Below are 18,344 nucleotides of genomic sequence, written 5' to 3' on the forward strand. Positions count from 1 at the left end.
ACAAGGAGAACCAGGGGTGAGGAGAGAACTTTATGGAACAAGTTAGTAATATTGAGTTCATTGAGCTGATCTAAACAAGCTAAACAAACTATCAACAGAAAGAGTTGAAAATCTATTTATTTTGAATAAACGTGTTCTGTTACAGTGTATGATAGAGGAAAACATACTGTTATTTAACGTTAGATAGATTAGGTCATAATTGTACTGTCATCAGATGTGTAGCTAGCTGAATTGCCTCATTTAATGAGGGTTTTGTGTTTTTCATTTTTGTGCTCATATGCGATGTGCTGGTCTGTCGTTCTAGGTAGCTAATGGTTCCTGTCTACAGTTTCATATTCTCAGACCTGTGTGTTTTCCCTTGAGGTTTTATGACTTCACTTCTTCAGTGCTGAAACTATCTATTATCTTTGAGGCCAATGCCGGTGCCATTGTTACGCATCAGTTAGCAAAAGGAATGGTTTGCAGCTGTTGTCCCATGTACAGAGGTGGTTTTTTTTTTTAGCTTCTCTTCAGTTGTTGGAAAAAAAGGCAGCTGTTTGTGTTTCTGTTATGGTGCAAAAACACTCTGAAATTCAAGGGGGATTTTGCTAATTTATTAGGTAGCTTCCAGCACAATACATGCATTGTTTTGTTTAAAATGTGTTTAAATTGTTCAACAAGCTGGGTTGAAGCTTGATGTTTACACAGTGTCAAAGTCAAGTCATTTGGTTTGTCCATAAGGAAACTATGTAATCGTTGAAAGCTATTCTCATTATGCATGCTGTTCAAATGTACTTTAGGTAGTATTGTCACTAAATTACTATATAGCCAAGTGCCATTTACATTTCTCTCAAGAATTCTAGCCGTAGTAATTTCAGATTTTCAAAGTGGGAAAGCAAAGGGGAACTTAAACATATGTAAATATGTAAAAACTTGTACATATTTATTCTAGATTTTACACCTCAGTAATGTACAGAATGTTTGGAAAAGGAGGAAAAAACCTCTGCATTTCATATCAGTCTGCTTACTGCAGCTGGCACCTTTGTAATACATCTTTACAAAGTCTCATTCTAATTGCATTATGCATTTATAGGTGCTATTACAATACAAAATTGGCAATTGAGTGTGCTGTTTGTCAACTTGATTTGGAGAATGTGAAGGACATCATGTTGCCTGACTGAAAAAGAAACTTTAACTTCTCTGGTGTGAGAGAATTTTATGCATGTTCAATATCTATCACATTGTCCCTGCTCTTTAGAGTCAAAGCAGGAATTTATAAACACACAAATATTTTTCTTCCCAGGTTTCTTTTATTTTCCATTTTCTTTCTAGCCGAGACTATTCAGAAACTACTGTAACTTTCTGAACAGCAACAAATGTTCTTCAGTCTTCCCATAACCAGATAGCTTTGTCATACTTTTCTGTGCTTCAAAGTATTAGGTTTTCCTACCTAGTGCATATGAACAGCTTTACTTCACTATTCTGATGAAATTTTGTTTCGTCTGTGGCTAAATTATACAGTATTTCAAAAGAATTGCTAATCCACTTGACTGACAGATGAATAATGAAGAAATTGGTACTTCTGAAAACACTTGCATAGTGGAAATAACATAGTACTTATTGAGGAATAAGCTAGTTTGAGTAGCATAAAATTAAGGAAAGAATGTGAAATGAGGAAACATTGTTTTCACCTTTGTTTGTTCTACCAATGATTTTCAAAGCCACCAGCACTGTTATTTGTGTGTATGCATGCAGTTAAGTTCTCTTAGAAGGCAATTATATAACATTAGGGAGATGTGAAAATATTTTAAGTGCTGGACTGTAACAGTAGTTGGATGTTATTAATATGGTTGTTATTCAAAATCCCTTTTTTCTGTTCTGTAGGGGTTTAGAGACAGAAGCATAGTAAGAGGGATGCTTTGGTATGGAAGTCAAGGTGGGACTGAAATCAGTGAATGAGTAGTCAGTTATTCCATTCCCCTAAAAGCTTTTGTGTGATAACTTCTAAAAGGTGACTGCTACTATGAAACCCTGTTGGCATCTGGGCTAAGCTGCTTATACTGACTATTCTAATGCACCTGTACTCTTGAGTTTCTTGAAGTAATCAGGGTTTGTGTCACACTAGTAGAGAAAGCACAACAGAAGACTCCCAATTCTTACTGTAGCTGCAAGACAAGAAGTAGTGTCTCTGTTAGCTCCTAACTGTTAGCTCATTTATAGAAATAATAAGTGTAGGATTTCTGTAGCATCTTGATTTATTGATCGTCTTGGGAAGATTATGAAATACGATCATGTCTGTCTCACACAGAAAGACAGCTGCACTTCAAGAGAATTTTAGGTTCTGAACATTCTCTCTCTTCTAAACATTCTCTAACAAATAATATTCAAGAAGTCCAATAAATAAGTGAACTGGGCAGTATCTTCATATGAGGGCCTTTTGACACTCAATATAGAAACTAGTGAGTAAGGGTATGCCTGCAGTTACAGGACAAGACCAAAAGTGGTAATGCTGTTCTGGAAAGTATATTCTTGGGTGTTATAGATAAAGGCAAAGCATTTTTTACTTGAAACCTGAAAATATGGTATTTTTACTGTATTAATGTAGCAAAAAACTCTTGTAATACTTCAGTTTTCATTCTGTATTCAGTGTGTTTTCTGTTTTGCAATAGCAGCGTTAAATGAATTTATTCTTCAAGTTGTAATGATGCCCTGCCAAAAAGAACTATATAATCAATGATTTCTGAGGGGAATTACTGTAACATAATACTGTTTATAAGATTTTTAGAAATTCTTTTTCTAACCTCTCAAAATTTGCTGTATTAAAATAGGTTTCCTCCATTTTTTGATGACAATCCATTTGGTATATATCAGAAGATTCTTGCTGGAAAAATAGATTTCCCAAGGCATTTGGATTTGTATGTAAAGTAAGTCCATGACTCCCACCACTGTCTTCTATATGCTAAACACCTCCTGAGCACTGTTCCTAGAGTATCTTCATAGATTACCAGGTACCAGGTTCTGATTTTCTAAAACACCATGTTGGAAAATACTTTAGATTATGTTTACTCTTGCGGTCCAAGTAAAATTACGTGTTTGGTAGACTACAAGCAGGAGATACAGTTGTAAGATAGTATCTACCTCTCTTTCTTTTCTACATATTTTGGAATATTAAATGCTTTTCCTCTTTGTACAAAGCTAATTGGTACCAGGCTGGGCCTGTAAGAAAGAAAGGAGGAGAAATAGGAGGACATAGTTCAACATGAATAAAAATCAGGTAAACAGGAAGAGAACTAAACTGTTCCTTTGTATGCTTACGTACCCGTTAAATCACTCTCAGTGTAACTGCTTGAACAAACTTTCTGATACTTCAGAAGTTTCAGTGTAAAATCGACTTCCAGTTCTGACAGCAGGGCCCCAGTTCAGTAGGCAGTTTTAATTACACATGCGTGTATGGGGTTTATTTGTAGCATTTTGCAGTCATTACAAGCATATTGCTGATGAAATGCTTTTTTTCCTATTTTAAAATTCCAAAATTGAAAGAATTGCCAGTAAACATTGTACCACAGGAAATGCAATTTTAACCATGAAGTTTCTCCTCAGAGGCAGAGAGTTGTGACTGAGTACAACGTGTTGTTCTTAAATTTCCAGGTTAATCATTCAAGGTGTTCTGAAGAAGTGACCTTAGAGATGACACTTGCTTATGATCACCACTAGATAAAATGTTGTATGGCAAATCTAACGAAATCTGGCCAACTTAATCTGATCTTTTATGAATTCTCTTGCAAAAATAATAATTTGGGGAGGTTTTTTTTAAGTTTCCATCAAATCACCAGGTGCATTGAATCAAGCATGTCTACATCACCTAAGGCTGATTAGTGTCTCATATCTCAATGGTGTCTCCAATATAGTGTAGTATCATTGTCTATCTTCCTAACCCAGTCTGTCTTAGGAAGAAAACTGAGTATCTCAGTAGTACTGTGTGCGCTAAAGTATAATAAGAGTGTGACCAGAAGATGAACAACTCCAATTAGATTGTCACCACTAGGAACCTGTCTAACATGGTGAAAGCATTTAAAGTAGAGATGCTGTTAGCTTCCGTTTGTGCTCAGCATTCACAGACCGACACTGATTTTTATTATCCAGAAGACGCCTGATGCTGTGAAGTTTCCTAGATACAGCAGAAAGCATGCATGTGCAGGTTTTGCTCTTCAGTCTAGACGTGACTGCCAGGGAACTGTAGGATACATTAATGAAGATAGTTGTTGATACACGTCTTTCCCAGCTTTCCTTTCTTATCCAGATGTATTTTCAATGTGTGTTTGGCAGCTCATTCCCATTATATTCCTCCCTTTAAGGGGTCTCGTATGTTTCCAGCTTGGGCTGGAAACCTTTCATCCCTTGGTTCTGGGTGATGTCATTCATTTGCATGGCTTCATTTGCTTTCTGCAGTGAGTTACTAGCAGAGTGTACCTCTCTTATTCCATCAACCACTCTTCCTTTTTTTTAAACCTTTATACGCAGAACTGGATAGTCTTTGACATGTCTGTGCCATTAGCTTAAAGCAAGTGCCAAGAAGACAGTCTGCTTCTTACTTTTCTTGTGTCCCATTTGCTTTTGCTCTCTCTTCTTCCTCACAGTTGGTATCTTAGCAAGGATGAAGACCATCTTGCGTCCAGGGTCCACACAGCCTGATATACAGGCTATGTCTGAAGTGTTAGTGTATACAGTGTGTGTAACAATTGGATTTTAAGTATCTGCTGTTAGGCAGCAGAACTATTTTCCTGGTGTAGTACGTTAACTTACTAGATGACGTTTTTCTACCCACCTGCCCCCTATCAGCCTCTCACACCTTTTACCTTTTGAATTTGTAGCACTTTGGCTTTCTGTCTTGCTGCGTGATAGTCACTGTCTCTCACTGTGCTGTGTAACTGTTTTGTGTCTTGTGGAAGTGCTGTTCCTTCTGCCCTGATCTAGCATCCTTTCACATCGCTCTCTGCTGTGTCCCTTTGTTAGCCACCTTGCAGTTTGATCAGATGTTTTTTCCAATTCCTTTGTCCTGTATACATGAAGTTGTTGACACATTTGATCATTAGTTCAGAGCAGCTTCTGCCATGATAATAGTAATAATAAATTAACCAACTAGAAATTCCAAAATAAGGTTGTCATCAGAGTTTCGTGTTGCGTCATTTCTCGTAAAACATAATTATTCATTATATTCCACCTATTTCTTCAGCCACTAATGAATTTATAAGTTATTTCTTTATATATTTCATTTTTTTGCTTAGGTAAACTTTTCTTTGCAAAGATGGTTTTGGAAAATACCAAATGAAACGTCAGTGCTATTGCAGTTTCATGATTATTGGTCTGGAAAGACCTTGATGTAGAATTTCATTCCACAAATACATATAGCAAAATATCTATTGGGTTGACTTTAACGTGATCATTTCTAAATTATTCTTTAGAAACTATGTAGTAAGGAAGCACTAAACTCTATTACTTGTTTCAATTTAATAGATATTTTTTCTATTGAATGTGGCAGATGTCTCCCTCTAGTGACAACACAGTGTCACTGATCAAGCTCATTCCTTCGCTATTCCTATCCAAGATGAATTTTAAGCAAGTCAAGAATGATCCATTGAATGATCTCTGGTTATACAGGAATAGGAAACTCCATGATTTATCTTTGGCTGTATAGCCTGTTAACCTAGGTCTAGGTTTCTGGATTCGTTTTCAATCCTAATTCTGTAGTGTCTGGTTATAGCTGTTCTTGTAGCCTTGTCCATAAGGAATAGTCTTCTCCACACGAAACTAAAAGGAGGTTTTTCTGTGAAGATGATTGTAAAAGGAGTCAGTCACATGGTTTAATCTAATCCAAACATTGATTGGCTGGAATGACCATGAGAGTTTTAAAACTTACTTTCTACACTGACTTTTATGTGGCAATGGAATATTTTTCCAGTTGAATTTTAAGTTATAGTAGAACTATATTTCTGCCAAATACAACAGTTTTTCAAACAGTTTAGCCTGTTCACTCTCAGTTCATATTTTCTTTATGCATACGCTTTTGTGATTTCAAGGATAGGCAACAGAATACTGATTTTGTTTTGGGAGAGTAGGTGTTAGGGTTGGAGAGAGGCAGGTCATTAATATGTTTGCATTCTTCTCTGTAAATAAAGCCGTTGAGTTTTGTTAAACCTTCTCCGAAGTTAAAAATTGGAATTGGCCATACTTTGTAGATCCCCAGTATTTCAAGCAGTATTTCATTTCTCAGGTTGATTTGAGACTGTAGAAAGAGAGATGACTGAACTTTTATTCTTTCTTGTCATTGGTACTTTATGTAACGAGACATGCTATTATTCTAAAAATAAATAGCAAAATGATCTTTGTGATAAGAAGTAACAGCTTCTAGAAATGCGAAGCCAGATTTTTCTCTCACAAGTAATCAAGCTAACTCAACAGATTGTGATACTCACTTAGATTTATTTTGGAGAGTTTTGGTGATTAATATTTGAAGTACTTTGTTATTACAATGGAAGTCCTTCATGTCTCTAAACTTACATTAATCTTTTAAAATGTTGATTTAGCTTTATGTAGAACTCTTCAATGAACCAGAATCTCAGAGGAGTCTTTTCATTTTCAATGAATTTAAAGCTCTATGGATGTTACTAGTTTTAAGCAGATGATTAGCTCTTCTGTGGTTTTTCTGAATGTTTTGCTTCCACAAAATTTCAATGTCAATGTATGAAGTTGAGAGTGCAGCTTTATCTACATTTTTCAAATGTACCAGAGTTGTGTTCTGTCAGATAGGTTTGAGATGCATTTTGAGATTTGGAATGCCCAGCAAAACACAAAAGAAGATATGGTCCTACTTGGAGGGGAAGGGAAGAGAGAAAGTTTTTCACCTTTGTTTCTTGAGTCTAAAAGAAATTTGCAAGAATGCTGCAAATTTCTTTTGGAACAGATTATTCCTTTTTATCATTCACTCTTAAGTGTTCTAAAATATGAAGAAAATGGCTGAGCAAATTATATGTAGTATTAGCTAGTCAAAGGGAAGTATGTTCATATTCTGTCATATTTGTATGAAAGTCAATTATAAATTACTTTTGTTTAACGGAGAACATGTTTTCTTTACTGCAGAGACCTCATTAAGAAGCTGCTTGTGGTTGACAGGACAAGACGATTAGGGAATATGAAGGTCAGTATAAAATGTTAGGTATTACACAGAACAAAGCACAAGGTTGAAAGAATCTGTAGGAAAGGTATAGATCGGCTGCTCTTTTGCTTTTATAAGCATGAAATTGAGATACATTTTCCTACCCATTTCCTCGGTTGTGCAATCCTAAATGTGAAGTTTAACTGTGAATTTCTAGAAATCGTACTCGTATTTGTCTGGATTAATGCTATTCTTCATGATAGTTTTGCTCCCTCCTCACATACCTCCCCCTACAAAATAAAAAAAAAGGGGGGGGGGGGGCGTGGAGAAAGAAAACCTGCCTGTTTACTGCTTAATTTAAAGACTTACATTAGACCAGAAACCCAGTGCTAAGTCCTATAGGACAGGACACCAACTGTTTTGGATCTTTCTTTAGAGTTGTTTAATCCTAGGAGCGCTAATCAAATTTGGAGCTTAAAAATTATTTTAAAGAATATAAGGTTCGTAGTACCATGATATTTGGTCATTGTCTTGATTGGTAGTGGGGCTGATTAAGCGTAAATAGTCTTCTGCCAGGAAGAATTATTCATCCTATTCTAAACAGACTTTGAAGGCTCACTAGTCAAAAATATCCTCACGTGTCTTGGGTAGCATTCCAGCCTACCTCAGAAATAGATTTGTATCTCTGACATGTCAGGGAGGAACACAAAGCAATACTGTGAATTCTGTGAGATGTCCTGATGTGTACTGAGAAAACTACAATTGCCGTTTTCCTGGGTAGAGGAGGTTAGAAGTTTGCTTTTGTGCACAAAGCACAATGGATGGCGCACATAGCGGAGGAAGTTGAAAGATTCATCCAGTTCTTTGAATATAATGATATAAGGCATTTTCTGGTGAAACATTCAGATCTGCTTTTGAGGGAACTAGATGACAAATTACTCTCCTCATTGCCTCTATGGATGTGAGCATGGATAGTCCCACTCCATACAAATCTGAAAAAAAACAAATGTGTTGTATGCTTCATTCCATGGAGCTGCATGTGGTATGAGCTTGAGTGCTGTGTTTTAAAATTGCTGTGATCAGGCCTGAGACAGAGAACCAGCTGGTTTTCCCCAGTGCTTAATGCCTTCGGAATGTGTCTGCTTGAACCAAACTTCATCCTGGGGAAAAGGAAAAAAAAAAAAAAGATTTTTTTGTTCTTTATGTATGTAATCAAAACAGTCAGCCCAGAGAGAATGAGTAATCATTACAAAACAAATATGCCTTTAAACCAGATATCTAAAATGAAAACAAATGGGTTTAGATATATACTGCTGTAACAGTACTGAGAATGTTTGGGAAGCACATAGTTCTATCAGGTATGATTTCTGTTTGAGACACCATCCACTCTCAGTTGTTTTTGTTTATTAGTGTATGAATTAGAAAGTATGTCTGAATAAGAGGCATTCTTTAAGTTGCTGGAGAAAACATAAGTGAACAGAGCTGCAGTGAATGGTTTTGTTCTCCCTTGTATCAGAAGATTGCTGCTAAAAAAAAAAATTAAACTTAAAATTTTTATTTTCCTGCTGGAACTCAGGATCTGCTGGAGAAATGATGCTTCGAATTTATCTTGCACAATCTTTTCATAATTATCATCTGAGAATAGAAAAAAGGTTAGACTGACCCTTAGTCTTTCTTGATACTACAGTTCTTATGATAAAATGCTTGGTTTAGCATAATATAATGCACTAACTACTTATTTTGATTTTTTTTTTTCAAAGAATGGAGCAGATGATGTGAAGAGACATCGATGGTTCAGGACTATAGATTGGGAAGCTGTGCCTCAAAGGAAGCTAAAGGTATATCCTGCAAAATGCTGTATAGAACATCACAACAAGAAATCATTGCTCATTTAAGCTGATCTATTGAGATTTTGTTGTATGTTGTGTCTGTGTTTATATATATGTCAGTATGAACATGTGTGTATATGCACACATCAATAATTGCATGCATTTTTCGCCTTTAATGCTGCAGAATTAATTATACAGATGTCTACTTGCATTTTTGTCTACGTATGGAATGTCTAAAAAAATTTCTGGTTTGCTGAAGTTGATTAGTTAATACAACACTTTATTTTCAGGTTTAGGGTTTTGCAAGTAATTACTTGTAGGTTTTTTGTTTGTGGGTATGGAAGGGGCTGGTGTTTGGTTTGAATTTCCACCCCACCCACCCCCCTTGCCCTCATATCTGTGGAAGTATTTTACTCTGGGCCTTAAATTATTGTGCCAAGTTCAATTCAGGTAAATGCTTCAATGAATTGTAAAGCATATGGGAGTAGGAGGAATAGGGAAGGTGAGAGAGAAGGATTTATGAATGTAATTCTAACATACTCTTTAACAGCACTGAATTCTAGTATTGTATCAGGGCAGGTGTTTGCAAAAGCTATCAACACTGCAAAATGCTTTTTGAAGTCCTTTGGAAATACAATTGCCTTCTTTCTTTCCTCCAAGTTCTAACTAGTACAATTTTTTACAGCAGTGATTTTCAGTAAAATAGGTTGCCATATGCAGTCGATCAAGTACCAATTAAATGTTTGGTTTTTCTTTTCTTTGCATTGGTTTCTTACAATGAATTTCAGGGTAGATATCTTAAATGGAGCTCTTGCAAAATAGATAAGAGATGAAAATGTTCTTGATGTATCCTTGTAGACAACATTCTAACACAAAGCTGTAGGTGACATTTTTCTTAAAAGTTTATATTCTTTTCAATGTGCAGCTTTAGGAGGTTTTTTTGGTTGGTTTTTTTGGTTTTTTTTATGATTACTACACCCAGTTGATGTTTTATGTAGATCTATTTTAATGAAGGCACATTTCTGAAATTACATACTGTAAATTCTGGTCACACAAATCTGTGAAGAACACAAATTGGATAACATGTTTTATAAATATTTCAACTCTGAAGTTTATGACTACTTACTGTATTACCAAATAAATAAATAGTGTTTAAATCTGAATGTTAGACGTACAAATCGAAAGTCTCACATCCTTTGTGTTGCATTTTTATTTAACACACACACACACACACACACACAAAAAGAGTCACCGTGGCATTCAGAATATTAAGAATCCAAAACTTATTTCTTTGTGATGATTAAATTAAGTTCTTAGAAGATGAAATGCTGCTTATTTATACACACACACACACACACACACACACACACAAAAAGAGTCACCGTGGCATTCAGAATATTAAGAATCCAAAACTTATTTCTTTGTGATGATTAAATTAAGTTCTTAGAAGATGAAATGCTGCTTATTTATACTTCAGAGCAAGAATGTGAGTTGGGTCAGAAATTGACTTCATTATTTCTAGAGGGAGTTATAGTCTTCAAATTTAGTTTTCACAATCTCACTATTTCATAGTGATGAAGAGATTGAAAGTATGAAATAGTGGCTACAGTGCTCTGTTTTTCCTGTAAAAAGTGTAAGTTGGCCTATTGTACAAATGAAATACTGTTTCACGGTCCTGATAAGATCTTAAATGTCAGCATTATATAAATAATAGTAGTGGCTGAAGGAGAGAAAATAATTTTGTTAATCTAAAATAGAGTGCTTTCTTTCTTTTTTTAAATATTTTTCTTTTTTTGTTCATCACTTTACAAAATTGGTTTTCCTGCCAAAATACTTATGGGGGGGTGGGGTGGCACCAGACGTTGTCCACAGTGGAGCAGGTAGACCTCTGGAGCACGGCAGATTCTGCACATTTTCTGAAGCATCTGGGCACTATACTGTGACTGCCACGTGCAAAAGTAGGACTTTGCTTTTGGCTGAAGCTTAGAAGTACCATCCCTCAGGGACCCTTCCTTTCCCATTGAAAACATGCTGATGGCATACTGAGAAGCCCAGAAAACTTTGAGAGCTAGTGGAAGCCAGACTTTTGTCTTTTCAAGGAGATGCAGAATAACGTATACTTTGTAGTTCTGTCTGTGGTATGACTTTTATTAGCCAGTTTGGTGATTGTCAGTAAAGTTTTCTCATCCCGAGTGTTTTGTTGCAGTCATGACGGTTGTTAAGCTCTGTTACTGAGAAGGGGATAGAGAGATGAATGTCCCTTGAAAGAAAAGGATTTTGTCCTCCATTAACCACTGCCATTAATTAAATGTTCCAGAAATGAGTGTTACTTATAGCTTGTGACCAGAAGGGCAGAGTAATGTTAATGCTACATATAAGGCAAGGAAATCTGCAGGTAGCGTGAAGCTGGTGGGCAATACTAGAAATCCAAAGATTCTTCTGAGGAAAGAAACAGAAAACGGGTATTTCTCTCAGCACCTCCAAGTTTCCTTAAAAAGATCGATTTGAATTAAGATGCTTTTATAGACAACCCTGTGAAATGAGTTTTTGCAGTGCAACTATTTCTTTATTTGCTTGAATTTATTGCTAGGCTAGGAAAAAGCATAGTGTGAGGCATACACAAGTTAGTCATTTCAACTTCGTTAAGATCAGTCAATCTATTTGAAAGCAATGAAGAGAAGAGGCGGCTTCTTTCCTTCAACTAGAAAGTAGTTACCCACACTTTCGTAGCTGAAAGCAACCTGTGTGATTATATTCCTTTTTGCTCATAGGCCGTGAAAAAGGAGAGGAGTGAGGAAGGAGAGTGACAGATTATGCTGTAAGGGCACGTGCCTGGAAGCTTAGTTCTAGTCATCTTTTGCAGTACTTCCCTTCAGTCTATAAAGCAGCTAGAACATGAATGCTAAATAAAATATGTATTTCTATTATAAGTGTCTTTTAACCACAGTATTTAAGTGCAATATATAGGAAGCATTGGAACGTGTCAGTGTCACTGCAAGCCTCTCTCTCTCATGCTATGCGTTATTAGTGAAAAAGGTGAACCCTTTTGTTTAATCATTTTTTCACAGTATTTCTCCTTTAGTCTGACGGAGGGGAGCTCATTGAGGAACCTGTACTAATATTTTTGTTGTACTTGTTCTGACTAGCCTCCCATAGTACCAAAAGTATCCAGTGATGGGGATACTTCCAATTTTGAGGCTTATCCTGAAGATGACTGGAACAAGACACCTCCAGTACCCCCTAAAGATCTAGAAATTTTCAAGAACTTTTGAATGCGACATCTACACTGGACAAGGTATGACCAAATGTCAGACATTGCACGTCTCTGAGTGAGAGCTGTATGCAGAAATTATATCTTCTGATTCATAACAGTGATTAATACTTCCTTAAAGGTCATAAAACCAACATAAATCATAGTAATAGTATAAAGTAAACTGTTGAAATGAAAATATTATAAAGCAGGCTTGCAGAATGACAAAGGCTTTCGTGTTCTACAGTGGTGAGCAGTTACTTGCATGCAGATATTTAAGTCCTTCTGTCCTTAAAACTTTAAAAAGAGTAAGTTAAAAGCACATATGTAGTTTGATCTGACAGATAAGGAAATGTGATTGTTCTTGATTGCAAGATTCTTATATTAGGAATGAAGACTTTAGCTGGAGGAATGAGATTGTTATATTAATTCTGGATTCTGTCTTATAACTATAATAGGTTGATACTTGCCATTCAGTTCACACACTCCACGTTGTATTTTGTGTTTCTTTTTCATTATGTTTTTATCTTAGAAACTGAAAGGAAATTGAAGTGCTAAGAGGAAGTCTGAAGAAAAATGGAGTTCATACATAAATGAAGACTTTCTTTGTGGATAAGGATGATACTGCATTCAGATATGCATATTAGTGTATAGTAAATATCTAAATAGTTGGAGGCAGGCAAGAATAATTTTTTGCCGTAAACGTTTGACGGTGGTTTAATAAATTGTAATATTGCTAGTCTACTCTGAAGTAGGCTCAATACAATGGTGTATTTTAGGATTTTTTTTTAACTTATGGTTTAGTTAAGTTTCCTGCTATTCCAAGATACTTTTTCATAGTTAACTCATAGACTTAATTTTATAAGTTTATACTAAAATTGTGTAATTAAAAGCACAAATTAGTATATATGTATATAATGAATACAGTACAACTAAAGCACAGGAACTGTGCAAAGATGTAAATTTTTGTACTTTGCAGAGTCTATGATTTTTATTTTTCAAATAATGTTTTTCAAGAAGTTCTCAAGGAATAAAAATCTTAAAAGGATAAATGAGTTTTTCATCATCTTATATACATTTTATAATTCTTTGTAAAAAATGGAAATAATTAAGTTTTAAAAAAGATTTGTACCTAAAATTTCCAATGCCTCACACTTGCAACCATAGTACTTGAAAGCAGAAAGACAAGGGCATGTTTTATTGTTGATTAAGATGAATCTTAATGGCTGATTTATGAAGTTCTGTTACAATGACGTCTCTTTACAAACCAGGATACTGAGTGGTAATACACTGTCTGAAATGAGATTCCTCACATGAAGACTCTCTATAAACACAGTACAGCACATGCTGGTAAAAGGGCTCTAACTGGCTCCAACAGTTGTTGTTCTCTCTCAAGCTTGCTGTCTTCTCCAAATGTAAAGCATGAGCTATTAACAGATCTTTTTCATTACTGAAATAGTTGTTGTCAGATGCTTGGTGCTTCAGAATGTCAGAGGGAAGACTGAGTATATATTAGAGCCTCGTTTTTCTGCTCCTGCATTTGGAAATGTCCTAAAGTCTCTGCTGCCAGGCATTCCATATGTACAGAGTTTAAACCTTAGAAGCAAGGAGTCTCTTTCATCCTGTACTAACACCTCTCTAACAGCTTAAGTACACTGTATTTGGGAAGTATTTGCAATACTGCATTTTAAGTAGCATCAAGTGTCAGTATGTGCATATGTATGTGTCTGTGTATATGAATACATCTAAACATGAAGGTAGATTGTATACAAGTCAGGATCCTTTTTTAGGTTTTTTTGGTGTTGCATATTGTGATACTTGTGTTAGTATAAGGGAATTGATTTTGAAGTGCTTTGATTTCAAAAAGTAATTACATTCAGATGCTGTGGTTTTAGATAATTTTTAGTGAAATTAATGATATTCAGATAAAATTTTTTTTTCTTTTCAAAAGCACATCAGCTAAGTGGAGTTCCACTATGGTAACTGATGGCTCTACATAAAACTGTTTAAGTAGATCATACAGAGAGTGATTCCCACAGACTACTCTCCACATTTCTGATCTGCAACGCCGTAAGAAACGTAGGCCAAAGATTCATTTCTCTGAACTAAATCCTGAATACTTATGAAGCAGACATTCTAGGAATCAGTAATGAAATTACCATGTTTAGAATTTTAAGACAGATCTGCAGCTGGAGTCTCCTCGTGGAAAAGTGACCTCCATTTTCGTTTGTTTAGCTCTAAACAGGACAGAAGTGCTGTTGGGCACTTGCAGTTTCTAGGATATTAGATCTATTTCTTCATAAAGTCTGACTGTAAGAGATTGCATAACTGTTTGCAAAAATGCACAGGATACTTCAAAGTGGTGACTCTTGAATATCACAAAGTCTTCTTGATGTTATGCAAGTGCCACAAATTGATGGCCCCAGCTCCCACTCAGTAAATACTCTGCAGGAATGTATAATGAAATACAGGAAGATCCATGGAAAATGATCATTTTAACCTGGTAAAAATACCTTACTCTCTTGAAAACATTAATCTGGTCCACTGTATTTGTCTCAGTGGAATTAGTTATTACAAATCAATTGGGAAAACTGAGGCACGTAAAACACAGCTTACTTTTTCTAAGGAGAGCAAGCTCAGTTCAGGGGTTTCTTTTATTGTGTAAACTTACAGTATTTTATGGAATCTGAGTACTGCAAAACCAGTTTCTTATTTAAAAATGAACAAACTGCAACAGGCAAGTGTGCTAAATATAATATTTTTTTCAAATTTAAAAACTGCACTGTGCTTAAGTCTTCAAAGCAAAGGAAATGAAGTTTTATTTGACTAATCTGCCACATTGGTGGTTAGAAGTTTTGAACAACAGGAGATAGTGGATTTTCTTTTTATGAATCTTATCCATTGCTGGCAGTGGATGCTCTGATACTCATTATTACAGAGACTAAAGAAACAAATACGATTTTTTTAATAATGCTAATCCATTGACTTTGTTTCCAGAGCCATGTGTACATATGCTGAACTACTGACCTCGTCAACATGCTTTCTAGTACAAAACTGCTTTCAATTTTTTTAAATTAAAATCCTTAACTTAACCCCTCAAAACATTTTTGAAACATCATTTTAATTGATCAGTTATGTTCTCTGCAATTTTGAACTTAATGAGCTGTGATTACCTGCCCATTTTATTTATTTGCACAATTGCAAATGGTCTTTGCTGGGACTTCATGGTCCACTAAGATAGTTGTGTCTGAGTGCTCACGCGGAAGTCCCCAGATACACACTGCACTAAGGACTCTGGATTCTGTTTTTTTTTTTTTTATTTTCTGTTGAAATATGGTATTCTCCAAAGTTCATTTTATTATGGTTGCTTCTGTTAACATGAGTTTTTTGCGTATAGACTGTTGCATAAGGACTGTTTTCTTTGCAAGAGCCCATAGGCCTTTGGTATTCTGCTTCAGTGAACAAGAATGTTAAACATTAAAAAACAACCTTTATTTTTGAGTTTTATATATATATATTTTTAATTGCCTAATTTGAGGTTTTAAGTGATCAACATGCATTGTAAACTCAATTGCCTTGTAACCAAATGATATAAATGCTTCATGATTTCAGTGGAGAACGTGCTGTAGATTTTCCTGTAAATTAGCTTGATCAATGAATACATGTGCTACTGAGCTTTAACTAAAGTGATCTTCCACTGTAGAAAGTCATTGTTAATGGATCAAATATAGGTACTGAACTACATTTAATGGAAGAACAGGGATTTTTGCCATTTTGAAAGCAATTAAGATATGGCTGTTCCTCAGCCCATCTGCTTGCCATTCAGAAGAGTTGTGATGCAATGCTTCCTATGCTATAGAATTATTTTTCAGCTTTCAATGACTGTAGCATGATTCCTTTGTGTACTGTACTGTGTACAGACTTCCCATGTTTTGCACTTTTCTATGGCAAACCTTGACTGCTTTATAAAATACTCTGTTGTATAGTAAGTAGTGATAGTGGTAGCAGGCATCTGTGTGCTGCATAATCAGTTTGAACTGCTAGACTTGCAAAGTTAACATTGTATGTTGCTGGTTGCTCGTTGTAGCTCACATGTATAAGTACTGTTCAAAGTTACAAAGTCAGCCCTCATTGCACAATGAAAATCACTGTGATCTGTACATAAACCCTAGTAAAATTTTATTTCTGTTTAATTTATGTAATATCTGTCAAATCTGGATTCATTAAATAAACCTTTATATCTTTTTAAATGTTTAAACCTAGTTTGCTTCCATTTGTGCTGGGAGGAGATAGAGGTTCTTGATCCAAAAAAATTAGGAAGGGGAAAGGTGTGGAAAAACAACTGTTCCTTCTTTTCAGGAGTTAAGTCTTTCCACAGCAAGACACAAGTGGCACGACATTTCAGTTGGCACAGAAGAAACACCAAAAAGTGTATTTTCAGATTCGTTTCAGGTAGTGCACCAATAATGAAATGTGTTAACTCAGAGTTCTCATTAAACTTTGATTACATGATCCTAATTGCTTTGACATTTTCACAACTTAATGACCTGAACACTGTCCAGAACACTCATTTCAGTCTGTTTCTTTAAGCATCAAAAAATATTCTTACAATATCAGGCGCACCTAACTAAACCTTTATTTCATCTTCCATCAAGAACTTCAAAAGTCTGTTTTTAAGAAAACTTCTTTAGCCATTGATGTTAAATTACTTCTCCTGGGCCAATTGTATTTTATTTCTTACCCAGTAGATAGCTTAATCTTACGGAGAGAATTACACAGGCATAAAACTAACAGGATACAGTTTGGAAAGTTAAGAATTTTTTTTTTTTTTAACACACAACTGTGTGCTTTCTTTCTGCCTGGCTTAATTCTGAAATTTGTGCATTGATGTTTTTTCTCTTGTAAACCACACTATACTATGTGATTCAAGAAACTCCTAACAGAAAGTGAAGGAACTCTGCAATGAGTCCTGGCAAGTTTTTAGTCTTTGATGTGAATCGAAAGAACTGCTCAGCTAAAACATACCAAATTTCTGAATGCTAGCAAGTGTCCAGGGCATTTGTAAAGTATTTGGTTTGGGAATCTTGTTCATACCCTAACTTTTTGCCGTGTTAACAGACTTTTTTGTTTATTTGTTGTTAACCTGGGTACTGTATCTTCTTTGACCATACATGTAACTCTGGATCTTATTCAACAAAGGCCGTTTTAAATACGCTCTTTTCACCAGGGCAGTAGTTTTGCTACTGCATAGTTTTGTCTGGATCGTACCCACTACTCCCAAATCTGTCTCACTTCATTAGCATTTGTCAAGAACCCACCCTTCTGTGACCTACTGTTAACAGTATGATGTAAGAAATAGTTGAAAGCAACTGGCACTGTTGCAACTCTTGATCTTGCCCTGCGCTTTGTCAGTTGATGTATAATTCACATACTGAGCTCTTCCCTGTGCGAACTCCTAGCTGCTACAATCTCAACCTCATAACTCAGGCAGCTTTTCACAGGGGAAGTAAAAGGCTTTTCTACTCTCCTCAGTAGAAGAGTCATACCTTTCTTTTATCTCGCCCACTCCCATTTGCCATCTACCCTTCAAAAAAACGCCGTGCATGAATTTATGTCAAGCTTCATATTTATCCTTGAAACCAGGAATACTGTAAAATTTTGCCAAGCTGAATTGTAAAAATTTCTTCCAATGTATCCAAATATTTTTCTAGTCTTGCACAGGAATACTCCAAATTGTGACAACAGAAAATTTCAGCATTAAGTAGAGCTATTATACCAGTTTTGACTTATGGTGCGGTTTTATCTGATCTGCTGCATTTGTTTCAGGGCCACTCTAGGGGCAGTTGGAAGCAAAGAATTTCTTACTGCATCTGTACTTTAGGACACAGGCCACTGAAATCTCTGAAGTAAATCCCAAAACTGATACAAAACCTGAAGCACCAGAAATGCATGTCTATCTTACTTCTAGTGTGTGAAACTCTTAAGGTGCTGTGCAGGTGCTGTCTCTGCGGCGCTGATTGTTACTTAGTTTATCAGAGTATGTCATAGATACTTCGAAAAGTGTAGTCTAGTCTGTTCCAGCTTAAAAAAACTAATCAATCTGAGATTTTAAAATTATTTTTAGTTTTTATTA

General features: G+C 35.6%; 1 long non-coding RNA gene across 1 annotated transcript; it reads left to right on the forward strand.

Moving 5' to 3' along the window:
• Positions 1–2,806: 2,806 nt before the first annotated feature.
• Positions 2,807–13,183, forward strand: LOC104494537. The gene is made up of 5 exons (XR_727803.1): positions 2,807–2,903; positions 7,117–7,174; positions 8,893–8,970; positions 12,108–12,256; positions 12,744–13,183. It is a non-coding gene; the product is annotated as an uncharacterized LOC104494537 (long non-coding RNA).
• The last annotated feature ends 5,161 nt before the right edge of the window (positions 13,184–18,344 follow it).

This window comes from Buceros rhinoceros, unplaced genomic scaffold (assembly GCF_000710305.1).
Source record: "Buceros rhinoceros silvestris isolate BGI_N320 unplaced genomic scaffold, ASM71030v1 scaffold27385, whole genome shotgun sequence".
Lineage (NCBI taxonomy): Eukaryota > Metazoa > Chordata > Aves > Bucerotiformes > Bucerotidae > Buceros > Buceros rhinoceros.